A 17,126-nucleotide genomic window follows, 5' to 3' on the forward strand; every position below is an offset into this window, starting at 1 on the left:
TGTTTGAGGATGACAACATGGGATGCTTTCAGATATATCCAGAAGTCCTGGTTCTGCCCAGAATATCTCAGTCCAGACATCCTGGCAGAAAACTATCACTCCCGTGCATCATGGGTCTGTCAGTTCTTGCTTCCTGAAAATAAACACAGTGGATCATTCAGAACAATTGAGAGTGAAAAGGCTGGGAGAGGTTTTGCTGGGTGTGTGGTTGTGAAACTGAGAGATTTGGTTTCCTCATCTGTAGAAAGAAGACAGTAGTGACAGGAAGCTGGCAGAAGTGTGCATGGAGTGCTGGCCAATTAGTGTTTTAAAACCAGTCACACATGAACACCTGAGCACTGGGAAGGCTTGAGGGAGCAAATAAAGGTCAGGTGTGAAATCTGAGTTTCTATTCTGGTGATGCTGCAGTGTTGCATATATGTTTGGGGTAGGAAGAAAAAAGAGTGGAGAAGATGGTGGAATTGCTATATCCACCCAGGGTCTGACTTGTTTAGGTCAGAGTTAAGAGTTTTTGTGTTTGTCAGTGAACTGAAATGTTTTCCAAATTTGGACAGGGCTGGGTAGCCAATGTGCTGCTGAAATGACTCCTCTGAACATGAGCCCAAGCCAAGTTTCCTGAGTGCTGTGTGCTAGACATGTGACCAGGTCACACAGTGCCTCCCTTTGTGGATGCCACAAACAGTTCACAGAAGAACACATGTCAGGGCTGTGGAGGAGAACAGGGTGCCACTAAACCCCCAACAAGCATGTGTATGGGGCACATGTGGGGATGAGCAGGTTGGTGAAGGCCCCACTGAGGAAAATAACATCAGGCAAGATTGCAATGATAACCAGTTTGAGGGGTGAGAGAGAGAGAGAGAGAGATTCAGTGGCTTGTGAGAAGGCCTGAGGCTGGGGAAGCTCCATGAGCTAAAGGAACTCATCCAGGCTAGTGAGCAACCAACTGGGTAAGTGATGGATGATGTCAGAGACAAAGACAACCTGAGAGCCATAGATGAGAGGGGGATCTCTCTCATCTCATTAGCAGGGGATCCCTTGAGGGTTGAGGAGACCTAACATAAGCTGACTTGAGAGGATCATGACCTTGGAGTGAAAATGAACGTGAGTAAATTCCCGATTGTTTAGTTCCATGGAGAGGGTGGGGAGAGGGGAGAGAATAGGAAATAACTACTAATGGGTACAGGAATTGATTTTGTTGTCATGAAAATGTTGTAAATCTAAGTTGAGATCATGGTTGTACAAGCCTTGGAATATATCAAATCTGTGACGTTGGTGAAAGCACACACTATGGGCCTTCATTAAAAAAGAAAGAAAGAAAGAAAGAAAGAAAGAAAGAAAGAAAGAAAGAAAGAAAGAAAGAAAGAAAAGAAAATGAGCTTGAGGAGGTAAGGCTGGAGGTGGTAGGGATACTCATCAGGAAACAGAGACCCCAGTTTGGATCAGGGAGGACATAAGTGTGTTGTAGGTAGGTGCTGAGCAGTTAATATGAATTTGAGAAACTCTTGAACTTTCTAATATGTTGGAAGTAGCCTAAGAATGTGGAGTGTCTGGAATGTGCTTCAAGTTTCTGGGTGACATAACTGGGTGAAGCTGTTGTCCTTTACTGAGATGAGGAAGTGCAGCAAGGGAGGGGCTGGAGAAGAAGTCCTAGTGCTCCATGGTTTTCCTTCAGAGGCCAGAGAATCCACATTTTCTGGTGCAGAATGTGACCTGGCAGGGAGGGGCTGAATGGCACTTCCAGGCCATGTGTGATAATACAGTATTAAGCAGCCACAGAGCACTGTGCATTTACTTCTGCAGGGACAGTTTCCTGAATGATGCTAATGGCCAATACTAAATTGTCTGTTGCCAGGTTGTGGGATCATGTGGGTGGTCTCCTGGTGAAGAAAGGCAAAAAAGCTACACTGGTCATCCGTGATACACCCACAAACATGGTTTCATCTTAATAGTGAACAGTTAGGTGACCAGGAGAGTAGTAGTTGTTCAATAAATTGTTGCTAAGTCTGTGTCTCTGTGTGTCCCCCTGCAGAGTGGGTCAGTGTACCTGTGTTTGTCCAGTTTCTGTGGCTCTGATCATGCTGTTTCTTTCCTGATAACTAGGGTGCACCATCCAGAGGGCAGGGCAGAGTCTGCAGGGCAGATTCTCCTATCTGGAAGTGCTTAGTACCCCAGGTCCCTGTTTCAGGAGAGACCCCTGCAACTTGTGCCAGGCTCTCCTTTTCCACTCATCTGGGAACCACTACCTCTCAGACAAGAGAAGTCAGCAACACCCGTATTGGACCTGGAAGCAGGGTGTGGGGCTCAGAGCAACAAACTGCTGAGGCAATCTGAGAGCAGATTTGGGGTCAACTGAGATCTTGCACTGTTGAATTAGAGACGCTTATGAAGTCCCTGGTTTTCAAGCAGGTGAGTGGGTTCTGAAGATACTTGTTTGGCAACAAGAGTAAAGCTCAGAGCTGTTGGCTGTGAGGGGGAGGCTGAGATCATGGTAGGGTTAGGGGTGGAGGTGCTGGATAATAATGGGGGCAGCATTTTACTTATTTATTTAATGACATTTCTGTAGCATTCCCAGGACCAGGTACTATTCTAATGACATAATGTCATAGGTTGCATATATGTATTGAGAGGACTCTGCTTATACCTTGGGGTATACCTTATACTCTTACTATCCCCATTTTTCAGATGAGGCACAGCAGATGAAGAAACTTGTTGAAGAAAGTCACACAGAAAGTGGCTGTGAGTTGAGGAGATGTCAGCAGTCCAGAATCTGTCCTTTAAGACCACTGACTGCTTCCCATATATAAGTGGTGTGAAGCCCTTCTTTCTGAGTGGGGTTTATTTGACCCTCTGCTGCTCCTGCCCTGCTGGGATCCCTTATCCTGAGGCAGAAGCTCCTGAAGGATAGAGAGGATGAGTTTTGTGGACCCATCATGGAAAACTGACTGGGCATTGGCTGTGTGAATGGCCAGGGCCTTGTCCTGAGAAGCAAAGGGCTGGGTGGGGGGATGTGACTGAAGTTCAGGTGAACTGAACAAGCAAAGGACCCCAGGACAATGTGCGTGTGGTGGGAGCCACAGTGTCCTTGAGGAGGATGCAGTCTGACTCTCATGCTTCTCAGTCATTCCCTGGTTATAATTAGGGGGCAGCAGAACAGCACAGAGGAGCTTGTTGTGTTCTTCATGGAGAGGGAACTGAGTCTATGTCCTGTGTCTCTGGGCATCTGTGGTGGCCTGTGACTCATGCAGACATGGAGGAGACCCCTGAGCTGAGGCATCAAAGGTCTGGTCTTGTGGGTAGAGCAGATTGGGAACATTTCCAAAGGGCTGGGAGGGCAGGTAGTGAGATGGGAATAAAGCGTGGTGGAGGCAGTGAGTCATCCTATGAGGTTCCCCCAGGATGGAGGATTTCTATCATGTGGAGCAGCCAGAGAAAAGCTGGAAGTGTGCTTGTGTGTTCATGGAGCCAAGGAAGTAAGTGTTGGCTGTAGCAGAGTGAGGGAGAGGGAGAGAAGCAAGGGTTGGGGGGTCGGAGAGAAGTAGCAGGTCATCCCCTATAGGGCCTATGGGCCATATGAGGAACTGTGGAGCCAATGCAGGGCTTGAGCAAAGGAGGGACATGGTTTTGTTTGTGGATTAAAAGAGTCATGTACATAGGTTTGGGGGAGAATAGTCACAGAGAGTGTAGTCACTCTCATCCCACAGGTGAGACATACAGTGACTCAGCCAAAGTTGAGTATCACAAGGGGTGAGAAGTCACTCTTCTGAGGTCCAGCATGGGTGTTTCTTGGAGAAGTGTCCTGTTGTGACATGTCCATAACTTCTCAGACCAATGACTGTGAGCAGGTGGCAGTAGTGAAATGAACCTTTTGTTGTAAGAAGTAGTGATTTGCGTCCTATAGGTGATGGAGTGGGGGCAGACTTTAACAGAAATAGCTGTGGACTCTAGGTTTAGTGCAAATGTAATTCACCAGAGTACTAAGATATGGGGACAAATATCTAACTTAGGAGTAGATGTGGGTAAATTCCTGAGTGGCTGAATGAGTGGAGTTCCCACCTAGGCCACAGGTGTTTCTTGGTCAGTTTTCAGTCCTGTCCTAAGAGGAGGCAGGTTAGAGCTGTGGATCTGAGTGTGGTCCCTGGAACATTAATAAGAGAGCTCCCACCAGCCCCTTAGAAATACACATTCTTAGAACCACCCCAAAACTACTGAACCAGGAGCTCTGGGGGTGGAGCCCAGCAGTCTGTTTCACAGGATTTTCTGGTGATTCTAATGCCTGTGGAATCTTAGAACCACTGAGTTAGAGAGTCCTTCATGAAAGGACCTGGAGTCAGGAGCACAGGCTGCTGAGTGAGTCTCTTTGACATCATTGCTGGGTCTCACGTATGTGGTAAGAGGATCTTGCCCAGGCACAGAGTGGTAAAAGCTGAGTCCTTCAGGTCAAAACCTCCTAACTGACTCTTACCCCCACTTGTCTGGGCCTCCCACCTGACAGTGTGTTCCCTTCCCTGTCCTGCATATCTCTTGCTTTCTCACCCTTATGTCTGTGTCCACAGAGGAGTTGTGGTGATTGGCTCCTCAGAACCCATTGTGGCAGTGCTGGGTGGGGACATCACACTGCCATATCGTGTCCATGCATGTGGAGACCATGGAGCTGCGGTGGTTCTGCTCCAAGTTCTCAGAAGCAGTGTTCATCTATCAAAACCAGCAGGAGCAGAGAGAGGCTCAGTTGGGCCCAGTACACAGGGCGGACTTTACTGGTGAAGGAATTCCTTACCTGGGGAGAGACCACCCTGCACATCCACAAGGTTCAGGCTTTTGACAACAGGCTATATACCTGCTTCTTCAGAAAGGGAAGCTTCTGTGAATCTGCCAGTTTGAAACTGAAGGTGGCAGATGGGTTGTTGATCTATATTTAGGCTGCTGTAGTATTGGAGCTGGGAAAAAACTTGGGACCAGGTAAATCAGCCCCTCATTTTACAGCTGAAGGAAAGGAGGTGTCTTCACTTATTCATTAATTCAGTGTGCATATAGAATCCCCATGACGTGTCAGCTCCCCTTCTGGGTACCTGGAGGCATTACTGAACCAAACCACGATCCTTGCTCTGTAGAGTTTATTTTCTAAAAGCAATAAAAGTGTAAATAGTTGGGTTATAGAGGATGTTTGGTAGTGGTAAGTAGGCATTTGGAGAATTGGCTATCTGGAAGTGAGAGTTCCAAGCAGAAGAACTGCTCTGTGAAATAACCAAGTTAAGCATGTGGCACGTGTGCTGGACACAGGGAGGCCGCATGGTTGGTGAGAGAAGTGAATAGTGGGGTGGGGAAAAGTGAGAATCCCGGCATAAACAGGTGTTTCTGGACCAGGTGCACAGAAAAGAGATTGATCAGGAACTTTCGTGAGTAGCACATAAATGAGAAGGTACTTGGGATCACTAGTCTCTTCCAAAGGGCCTTCCTGATTTGTGATCTGGACTATGAGGGGCACAGAGAGCATCGTGATTGTGGTTGTGAATAGTTAACTGTATAGTCCTGGGGCTGGAGTGCTTGTTCCCAGGGTAATGCAGGAGAAATCCTTCAAATCATTTTTAGGATTGTTTGTTCCAGTTCTTTGAAAAATACTGGTGGAATTTTGATCGGGATGGCATTGAAAATATAGATTGCTCTAGGCATTATAGCCATTTTAACAATGTTTATTCTTTCAATCCATGAGCATGGAATGCTTTTCCAGTTTTTGTGTCTTCTTCAATTTCTTTCATGAATGTTCTGTAGTTCCTTGAGTACAGGTAGTACATCATTAGTTTTTGATGTAATGTTCAGTGATTTATTACTTTTATATATCACCCAGTGCTTATCACAACACATCCCCTCTTTAATACCCATCACTGGGCTAAACCATCCTCCCACCCTCTCCCCCTGAAACCCTCATATTGTTTCCCAGAGTCCATAGGCTCTCATGGTTCATCTCCACCTCCGATTTCCCCCCTTCAGGTTTCCCTTCCTTCCCCTAATGTCTTCCATGCTATTTCTTATGTTGCACATCTGAGTGAAACCATATAATTGTCTAATTATATTGTCTAATTATATTAGACAATTATATGGTTTATCATAATCCCCTTAGCATAATCCCCTCCAGTTTCATTCATGTCAGTGCTAATGGTGAGTATTCTTCTTTTTCTGATGGCTGAGTAATATTCCACTTATACATGAATCACTTCTTCATCCATTCATCTGTTGAAGGTAACTTGGTTCCTTCCACAGTTTGGCTGTTGTGGACATTGCTGCTATGAATATTGGCTTCTTTCACTACATCTGTATCTTTGGGGTACATACCCAGTAGTGCAATTTTGGGGTCACAGGGTAGCTCTGATTTTAATTTTTTGAGGAATTAGCACACTATTTTCCCAAGTAGCTGCTCCAACTTGCATTCCCCCCAACAGTGTCAGAGGGTTCCCCTTTCTCCACATCCTCTCCAAGATTTGTTGTTTCCTGCCTTGTTAATCTTTGCTTTTGTAATGTAGTATCTCAGTGTGTGTGTGTGTGTGTGTGTGTGTGTGTTTAAAGATCACAAGTAGTCAGAGCAGTGGGCACTGAGAGAGGGGGAAGCACACTCCCTGCTGAGCAGAAATCCCGATGCAGGGCTCAATCCCAGCACCCTGAGATCATGACCTGAGCTGAAGGTAGAGGCTTAACCCAGTGAGCCACCCAGGCACCCCTCAGTGCTGTTTTGATATTTATTTCCCTGATGGCTAGTGATGTTGAACATTTTTTCATGTGTCTGTTAGCCATTTGGAGCAGTATTCGGCTACTCTTAACTGGGCTTGCTCATGCATCTTTGGTCATATTGGGGAAATATAATTAAAAAGAAATCTCTGAGAAATCTCTTTCAGACAGATAGTGGGAAGGAAAACCCTTTTATTATAGAATTAGATTTACCAAAATGTGATGTGTTTCATAGGTAATCTTTAAAGAGATGCAAAGACAAAGAAAATCACTCTTTTCCATAGCCATGCAGACACAGCTCATTACACATATGTTCTCAGGATAGATGGTTACTATCTCTTAAGTAAGTGGACATGACAGCACTATCTGTCACAAACAGTTAACCCTAGATTTACATAGTAACAGAGTGACCATCTATGTTAGCTAGTTGGCCTCATCCAGAAGAAAACAAATTCTCCCATTTTTATAACAGGAAGCAGTTTTACAGGAGGATCCTGGTGCCCACTGTGGTTAGGCCCATACCCTGGTACAGGAAGGAGGAGAGAGGAGCATTGTCTTCCTTGAGTGAGCCACTCAAAGTGAAGTTTCCCAGATCTTTGAGAAAGACATCCCTGGATCACAAAGTTGGCAAAAGCCTACCTTTGTTTTTCAATGGACTTACTTACATTTCACAGAGGAGAGAAAGCACCCACAGTCACAAGTTTTCTGAATAAATGATGAAAAACAAAAAAGGTCGGGACTCTCTTCCATTATTTTCAACAGGGAAAATCAGCCTCTTTGCCTTAATTTTTATTTGTCCTGACAGTGGACGTTGGCTGGGTTTTCTCAATGGGTGTTGTTTAGCTGACTCTTGGCATGTCGAGGACAACTTTAGCTAGGAAGACAGTGCTAGCCTGAGCATGTCCTTTTCATAGGAGAGGGCAAGGCAAATGGCAAAAATGGTTTCCAACCACTGCTGGAGTCACGTTTCCTGAACTCTCAGTGACTGAATCAAGTCACATGATGGAGCCTAGAAGCAGTGTGTGAAGGCACTAACAGTATGTGGCTGAGGGTGAGCTGGATGTAAGGAAGATTGAAGGATTGGAATATTTTCATCATCAGGCTATAAAAGATGGTCCCAAGTATGAACCTGTTCAGGATTTGAGTTTGAAGCATCTGTGAGGAATTCAGGCAGAGGTAACCCTCAGGGATGTGGATATTAGGGAGGTTCCTCAGGAGGTAGCTTGATTTATTGAAGGTGAAGTGATGCACCAAGTGGCAGTGGGTGTGCAGATGACCTGGAGGGTGTGTGAGGTGAGAAGAGCAGAGAAGGATGGAATCTAAGAGCACATTCCATGAGCTTTCTCCAATCTAGGCCACTGTTTCCACCCAGTTCTTGGGAACCCGGGGGTGATAGTGGTTCCTGGAGTCTGTTTTGCATCTTGGGTTTATTCCAATGCTGACCTGCATGCCATATTGCTACCTCTCTAGCCTTCAGTCCAACTAGTTCTGTCAGCACTTGGAATCCAGAAGCGAGCTGCTCGGAGATTTCAAGAAAAGAACTATATAAATTAATGGGGTCACTAAGGATAGGAGTGTGACCTTAGCTCCATAATACCAACCAGGAGTGTGTTTTCTCCAGTTCCTAGAAGTTGTGATCACAAAGTGATGGGTAGAGGACTGGAAAGACTATGTGTGAGAATGTGGTGGAATGAGCTGCCAATGCCCCCAAACAGTGATTGTGTTATCTGAGAAGGATTGGCCACTGTTACCCTAGAGTTCACCTCACATCCCTGCCTGAAATTATCTCTCCTTTTGGGTTATTTCTCAAATATCTCTGTGTTCAAAATCACCAGGTATAGTAATGATGTTTTTATAATTATGGAATTTTATATATTTTATCCCTGTAATTTTTTATACAGTGTATGTCAGCACCTGGCAGGAGGTCATTTCCTGCCCAACCTCTCCCCACTCTGCAGTTAGTGTCACCTGTAGCCCAGAGGGGAGGCAAGGGTCAGTAGATGAATGCTGAGCAGGCTTGTTCTGACTGAGGTATCACCAGTGTGTGTTCCCTTTCAGTGTGGAGGAAGGCACATCTATAGGCAGGTAAGCTACTCAATTTCCTGTTACCTTATCTCCCCAGGCTCAACTCAGCCACCTTCTATGTCACAGACTCTACACCAAGATGGGGTTGGTGTCCATGCTCCCCTTGCACTTTTGTCTTCTTTCTCCTAAGAATGTAAGGGTTGCCCTTGGGAACACAGTTCTGCCTCCATTCTGACCTATTCTCTATTGCAGGTCACTGTTAGGGTTACCAACACCCTCTGAACCCACTGCTCAATTCATACTTTTAATTGGTGTATTGACAGAGAGGCCATTTATAAGGAGAGTCTGGAACAGGATAGTGACTTTCTAAACCAGAAACTGTTGGTGTAGAGGATTTCAGAAATCAAGCTTGCCTGCTTAGGACTCAGGACTTCCTAGGTGGATTCTTGGTTCTGAATCCAGTTTCCCTTGAAATCCCTACTTTTTTGGTCTCTGGTTTTGATTTTCCTGTTTCTTGCTAGACCTCTAGCATGTTGGTCTTTATTTTGCTTCCTCATGCTCTGACTCCCTGTTGGAACTGGGTTTCTTCCATTTTTTTTTTCATTTCTTTTTTTTTAACTTATTTATTTTCAGAAAAACAGTACTCATTATTTTTTCACCACACCCAGTGCTCCATGCAATCCGTGCCCTTTATAATACCCACCACCTGGTATCCCAGTCTCCCACCCCCCCCAACCACTTCAAACCCCTCAGATTGTTTTTCAGAGTCCATAGTCTCTCATGATTCACCTCCCCTTCCAATTTACCCCAACTCCTTTCTCCTCTCGAACACCCTTTGTCCTCCATGCTATTTGTTATGCTCCACAAATAAGTGAAACCATATGATAATTGACTCTCTCTGCTTGACTTATTTCACTCAGCAAAATCTCTTCCAGTCCCGTCCATGTTGATACAAAAGTAGGATATTCATCCTTTCTGATGGAGGCATAATACTCCATAGTGCATATGGACCACATCTTCCTTATCCATTTGTCCATTGAAGGGCATCTTGGTTCTTTCCATAGTGTGGCGACCGTGGCCATTGCTGCTATAAACATTGGGGTACAGATGGCCCTTCTTTTCACTACATCTGTATCTTTGGGGTAAATACTCAGGAGTGCAATTGCAGGGTCATAGGGAAGTTCTATTTTTAGTTTCTTAAGGAATCTCCACACCGTTCTCCAAAGAGGCTGCACCAAGTTCCATTCCCACCAACAGTGGAAGAGGGTTCCCCTTTCTCCGCATCCTCTCCAACACATGTTGTTTCCTGTCTTGTTAATTTTGGCGATTCTAACTGGTATAAGGTAATATCTCAATGTGGTTTTAATTTGAATCTCCCTGAGGGCTAGTGATGATGAACATTTTTTCATGTGTCTGATAGCCATTTGTATGTCTTCATTGGAGAAGTGTCTGTTCATATCTTCTGCCCATTTTTTGATGTGTTTGCCTGTTTCATGTGTGTTGAGTTTGAGGAGTTCATTATAGATCCTGGATATCAACCATTTGTCTGTACTGTCATTTGCAAATATCTTCTCCCATTCCGTGGGTTGCCTCTTTTTTTTTTCCTGTTTCCTTTGCTGTGCAGAAAAACCCAAAAGACTCCACCCCCAAACTACTAGAACTCATTCAGCAGTTCAGCAACGTGGTGGGATACAAAGTCAATGTGCATAAATCAGTGGCTTTCTTATACACTAACAATAAAAATACAGAAAGGGAAATTAGAGAATCGATTTCATTTACTATAGCACCAAGAACCATAAGATACCTGGGAATAAACCTAACAAAAGTGGTAAAGGATCTGTACTTGAGGAACTACAGAACACTCATGAAAGAAATTGAAGAAGACACAAAAAGATGGAAGACCATCATGCTCTTGGATCAGAAGAATAAACATTGTTAAAATGTCTATACTGCCTAGAGCAATCTATACTTTTAATGCCATTCTGATCAAATATCCACCGGTATTCTTCAAAGAGCTGGAGCAAATAATCCAAAAATTTGTATGGATTCAGAAGAGACCCCGAATTGCTAAGGAAATGTTGAAAAACAAAAATAAAACTGGGGGCATCACATTACCTGATTTCAAGCTTTATTACAAAGCTGTGATCACCAAGACAGCATGGTACTAGCATAGAAACAGACCCATAGACCAGTGGAACAGAGTAGAGAGCCCAGATATGGACCCTCAGCTCTATGGTCAATTAATCTTCGACAAAACAGGAAAAAATATACAGTGGAAAAAAGACAGTCTCTTCAATAAATGGTGCTGGGAAAACTGGACAGCTCGACCATTCTCTTACACCATACACAAAGATAAACTCAAAATGGATAAAAGACCTCAACGTGAGACAGGAATCCATCATAATCCTAGAGGAGAACATAGGCAGTAATCTTTTCGATATCAGCCACAGCAACTTCTTTCAAGATATGTCTCCAAAGGCAAAGGAAACAAAAACGCAAATAAACTTTTGGGTTTCTTCCTTTAAGCCTCCTTAGGTGTTGAGGAATTAAATACTTTAGAGCAGGTGATCTGAATCTGAGATGCAGAGCCACCAGGATATTTATGAATTCCTGGGGGTGGGGTCTGTGAACCACCTTCAGTTATATATAATATCTTTTGTATATTGTTGTGTAAGAAGAGCAATAACTTATATATGTTATAATCATATTACATTATTAAATATATGTTATATATTAAATATTTAACATTATGTTATGTGATATGTATGTGTTTTTAAAAACAGCTACTGATAATTATTCACAACCATTATCTCTCTTTTTAGGAGAATATTGCTCTTACCTGTTGGGCTTAACTTGGTTAGGTTTATTGGAGGCAAAGTGTGAAGATGCAAAAGGAGAAAACTAAGAGAGTTAAAATTCTTTACTATGGAAAAGTGGAGTTCAAATCAGGAAAGAAAAAATATGTTAGGAAAAGAGGAGGAGCTGAGAAGCTAAGTAGAGAGCCTGAGATTCCTTTGGAGAGATTATGGGCAGATAAGAGTGGTAGAAGTGAGACCACAAATCGCAGCTGAGGTGGTTTGTGTGGGTAGTATAAAAGAGGGTGTACAAGTTATTTGCATGTATGAAAAGTAATAAACTCCTGATGCCTATTTGAGAGATTTCTGAGAGGCCTTATACCTGTTTTAAGCTGTTTGAAAGTAATCATGTAACCAGATTTGCCTCTGATAATGAGATCACCTTGATATTCCATTGTTGTGGGGACAGAAGAGTGGTCTGGGTATCTTAAAGCAATGAAAAGTTATCCAGAGGTTCCTTTAGTACTGGGGTAGGTTAAGAATCTGGGCCCTTTGAACCAGTGTAATATGTGCTTTTTCTTTTTGGCTGTTTCTATTTATAATCAGGGATATAAACTGTGAGAGCAGAGAAGGAGAAGCCAGAGGTGAAGGAAACCAGGGGTCCAGATGTAAGGCTCCTTAGAGAGCCTTGCTGATTCTTGGGATGTATGTGAAAAATGATGATCAAATAATCATATTTAGCATTTCCCCTTCTCTGCTGAATTGATGTGCATGATTCATTTATTTATTTATTTTAAAATATTTTTTTCATGAAGCATAGTGACAAAATATTTTTATGTTATGTTCATCATCATACAGTACATCATGAGTTTAGTGTTCCATGTTTCATTATTTGCATTTAACACCCAGAGCTCATCACAGCACATCCCCTCCTTAAAACCTATCACCAGGCTACCTCATCCTCCCACCCCCACCCTTCTGAAATCCTCAGATGGATTCTTGGTGTCCATAGTCTCTCATAGTTTGTCTCCCTCTCTTTTTCCCCCAACTCCTCAGTTTTCCCTTCCTTCCCCTAATGTCTTCCATGCTCTTCCTTATTTTACACATATGAGTGAAACCATATGATCTTTGTCTGCTGGACTTATTTCACTTAGCAAAATCCCCTCCAGTTCCATTCAAATCAATGCAAATGGTGGGTATTCATCCGTTCTGATGGCTGAATAATATTCCATTGTATATATGAACTCCTTCTTCTTTATATATTCATCTGTTGAAGGACATCTAGGCTCCTGCCACAGTTCGGCTATTTTATTTTTGAATTAAAAAAAGATTTTAGTGGCCCCTGGGTGGTTCAGTTTTTTAAGAAGCTGCCTTTGGCTCAGGTCATAACCCCAGGGTTCTTGGCTCAAGCCCCATTTTGGGCTCCCTGATCAGTGGGCACAGTGCTTCTCCCTCTCCTCCCTGCTCTTGCTGCCTCCCACTATCTCTGTCTCTCTCTCTCAAAGATTTAAAAATAGATTTCTTTCTTTCTTTATTTATTTAGAGCCATTGGAGTGGGTGGAGGGTTGAATGGTTAAATGATGGTTAAAACCATAATTCTTGGGAGGAGTGAGGTCAGCATCATGGCAGAATGAGTCTTCTCATTTGTCTCCCCCTTTCTGTTTACAAATAGTAGGATTCCAAAACCCAACAAAAGTTCCTCTGCACAGCACACCAGAAACCAAAGAAATCCATCAATTTTTACCTCTCAAGGCGTGTGGGTTGGTCTTCAGGGAGACCAGAACCCAGGCAGCGTGGTGGGGCCTGTTACCCTGGCTTCTACAGTGGTGGTAATGCTCACCTGTGACTCCTGTGGCTGAGAAGGTGGGGGTGGAAAGCAGTGAGTGAAAGGCTAGTTGGTCCTGTGGGCTGTGGCCGGCGGACCCCATAGCTATGAAGCCACAGAGCAGGGTCCCCTGAGGTGGGACATCTGTGACCAGGAGGGACAGTGAGGGAAAGGAAAAGGCAAGGGAAGGAGACAGAGAAGAAGAAACACTTTGTGCACTGTCTGCCCCTAGAGTTCAGCAAGAGAACTCTGAGTTCCATGGGACTACGAAACTTGAGGATCTCCTCCTGGAGTGTGAGGTACACCCCAAGCCCAGGGGCTTAGTATAGGCTGCCCCTAGTCCATTGCCAGCCCCCTACTTGTTTTTTTTTTAATTTTTTATTTCTTTTATTTCTTTTCAACGTATTCACTGTTTTTGCACCACTCCCAGTGCTCCATGCAATCCGTGCCCTCTCTAATACCCACCACCTGGTTCCCCCAACCTCCCATCCCCCGCCCCTTCAAAATCCTCAGATTGTTTTCCAGAGTCCATAGTCTCTCATGGTTCACCTCCCCTTCCAATTTCCCTCAACTCCCTTCTCCTCTCCATCTCCCCTTGTTTTTTTTTTTTTTTCTTTTTCAGCATAACAGTATTCATTATTTTTTCACCACACCCAATGCTCCAAGCAATCCGTGCCCTCTATAATACCCACCACCTGGTACCCCTAACCTCCCACCCCCCCACCACTTCAGACCCCTCAGAGTGTTTTTCAGAGTCCATAGTCTCTCATGATTCACCTCCCCCTTCCAATTTCCCCCAACTCCCTTCTCCTCTCTAACTCTCCATGTCCTCCTTGTTTTTTTTTTTTTATATGGAGCCTGGTCTAAACAATCATGGATGCTCTGGGAAAAAAAACCAAACACTTGTGCTTTTCTGTCACCTGCTGTAATACTAAAGAAGGGCCTCTGCCCATCTGTGAACTGTTAGAATTCAAGTTAATAAATCTTGACCTACATGAAAAAGGTGTTGGCTACTTCAAATGATCTGGCAGAGGAAAATCTCATGAAAGACCATGAAAAATTGTGATGCCATTATCTTGCTAAAAGAAAATGATAGTTCTCCCGCCACCAAACCTAAATTAAACTTTGTTTTATTGGATGTTTGTAATAAGTGGGTTTAATCCTTTCCTCCAACTGGCAAATGTGAAATCACACTTCATTTTACCATAGCCCATGTTTTATGGCATATTTTCTGGAACTATTGAAAAGAACTTGAAGCAACTAAACATAAGATGTTTGATATGGCTGTGAAAGTAGAAAGAACAATATTAATCCTAGTTCCATCAGGATAATTTGTTTTGAGGGGCACCTGGGTGGCTCAGTGGGTTAAAGCCTCTGCTTTCGGCTCAGGTCATGATCCCAGGGTCCTGGGATCGAGCCCCGCATCGGGCTCTTTGCTCATCAGGGAGCCTGCTTTCTTTCCTCTCTCTCTGCCTGCCTCTCTGCCTTCTTGAGATCTCTGTCTGTGAAATAAATTAAAAAAAAAGGATAATTTATTTTTAGCAAGAAAAATAATTCATGGACAATGAACAGTCTTGGTGGTTAAAGCAGCTGGAATTTGAGCCTGCTGAGCGGGGGGAGGGCAATGAAGTCTGCTGTGTGGTGTTCTTCCTGCCATGTCTTCAGGTGTCCTTCCAGTGTCCTTCAGGAAAACCTTCCTGGTGCTTTGTCATTCCCTCCACTCCCCTCCCAGCATGGGATCCAGGGGCTGCATTCAGGGGAGATAAGATTTCTGGTCCCATCATGCTGGGCTATGTCTGAGTCGAGGTCCCCTTCCTGTTCCTCTTTCACCCTGAGTTGTGTGGAGCCAGGGCTGGGCTGGGCTTGAGGACTGGGGTGTGTGAGGGTGTGGGGTGCTATGTCCCTGAAGCTCCATCCCTCCCTACTATAGGAAGTTCCTGGATGAAAAGTTACTAAATGGCAGGACTCCCGTCTTCCTTCATCACTGTATGTGTGAGAATGAAGTGTCATAAGTACAACTTGTGTAGTGCAGTTCCTGGCACTTAGTATGTACTCAATAAAATTTGGTTTTCTTCCCTCTGACTTTTCACAAAATTCCACTATGTTCTGAGGCCTTGAGGAATCTCCCCATTGGGCAGAGATTGGTGGTGGTAATTGAGGGTGGACTTGGAGGATGATATTGGCCCTTGTCTGTCCCCCGCCCCCCACTGGAGACGGATATTCCCAATATTCCTGAGTCTAAGTGGATATTGGCAGAATAGGCCTTTGGGGATGATAACATGGAATGTATTCAGGTATATGTAGAAGCCCCGGGTTTGCCTAGAGTTTAATATCTCAGACCAGACATCTGGGTGGAAACCAATCACTCCCATGTACCAATGGGTCCATCAGTCTGTGCTTCATGAAAACAGACAGAGTGGATCATTCAGAACAATTGAGAGTGAACACAGGCTGCAAGAGGCTTTGCTGGGTGTGTGGTTGTAGATCTCTGAGACATTGGTTTCCTCACTTGTAGAATAAAGACAATAATGACAACAACCTGGCAAGAGTGGGGCCGGGGAGGCTCTAGCCAAAACTGGTGTCTTAACGCCAGTTGCTTCACATATGAACACTCAAGCACTGGAGGGGCTTGAGGGAGCAAGCAAGGTGGTTGAGTCTGACATTTTTCTGGCCCGGTGTTGCATATATGTTTGGGGTAGGAAGCACAAAGGCGGGGGGGATTTTGTGCAGTTGTTGCATTCACCCAGCGTCTGACCTGTTTAGGTCAGGGTTAAGTCTTCCTGTTTCTCAGTGGACTGAAGTGTTTTCCAAATTGGACAGAGAAGCCAACGTGCTGCTGAGGTGACTTCTCTGCACATGAGCTCGGGCAAAGTTTCCTGAGTGTTTTCTGTGTGCTGGACACATGACCAGGGCACATAGTGCCTCTCTTTGTGGATGCCACGGACATTCCACAGAAGATCACATGTCAGGGCTGTGGAGGAGATTAGGGCACCACTAACCCCCAACAAGCATGTGTATGGGGCTCATATGGGGATGAGCAGTTTGGCCAAGGCCCCTCTGAGGAAGATCACTTTAGGTGAGACCGGAATCATGACCAGTTTGGGGGACGAGAGAGACAGGAACATCCAGGGGCTTGTGAGAAGGCCTGAGGCTGGGAAAGCCCCATGAACTGGAGGAACACTGCCAGATCAGGAGGGAGCACTGGGAGCAGTGGAATGAAATCAGAGAGGAAGCTGGGGCCCAGGAGCCACAGACAAGAGGTTTAGCAGGGGGATCCCTGGAAGGGGTGAAGCAGAGCTGATATAAGATGGTTTGAGAGGCTATAACCTTAGATGGAAAATGAACTTGAGAGGGCAAGGCTGGACATGCACAGAGGACGCCCATGGGGAAGTAGGGACACCATGCCGGGGGGGGGGGGGGGAGTGAGATTGGTGTGGACCTAGAAGGTAGCCACAGATATGGATTAGAGAAAAGTCTTGAAATTTCTGGTGCACTGGCAGCAGACTGGATGGGAAAGTGGAGTGTGTGGTGGAATGAACCTCCAGAGTCTAGCAGGCATAACTGGGTGAACCCAGGTGTCCTTTACTGAGATGGGGAACTGCAGGAAGGGAGGGGCTGGAAAGGAAGCTCTAGGGCTCCATGGTGTTCCTTCAGAGACCAAGGGATCCACCTTTCCTGGAGCACACTGTGGCCTGTCAGGGAGGAACTAAATGGTCTACCCAGGCCTTGTGTGATAGTAAAGTATTAAGAAGCCACAGGATGCT

Source organism: Mustela lutreola, chromosome 6 (genome assembly GCF_030435805.1).
Source record: "Mustela lutreola isolate mMusLut2 chromosome 6, mMusLut2.pri, whole genome shotgun sequence".
NCBI lineage: Eukaryota > Metazoa > Chordata > Mammalia > Carnivora > Mustelidae > Mustela > Mustela lutreola.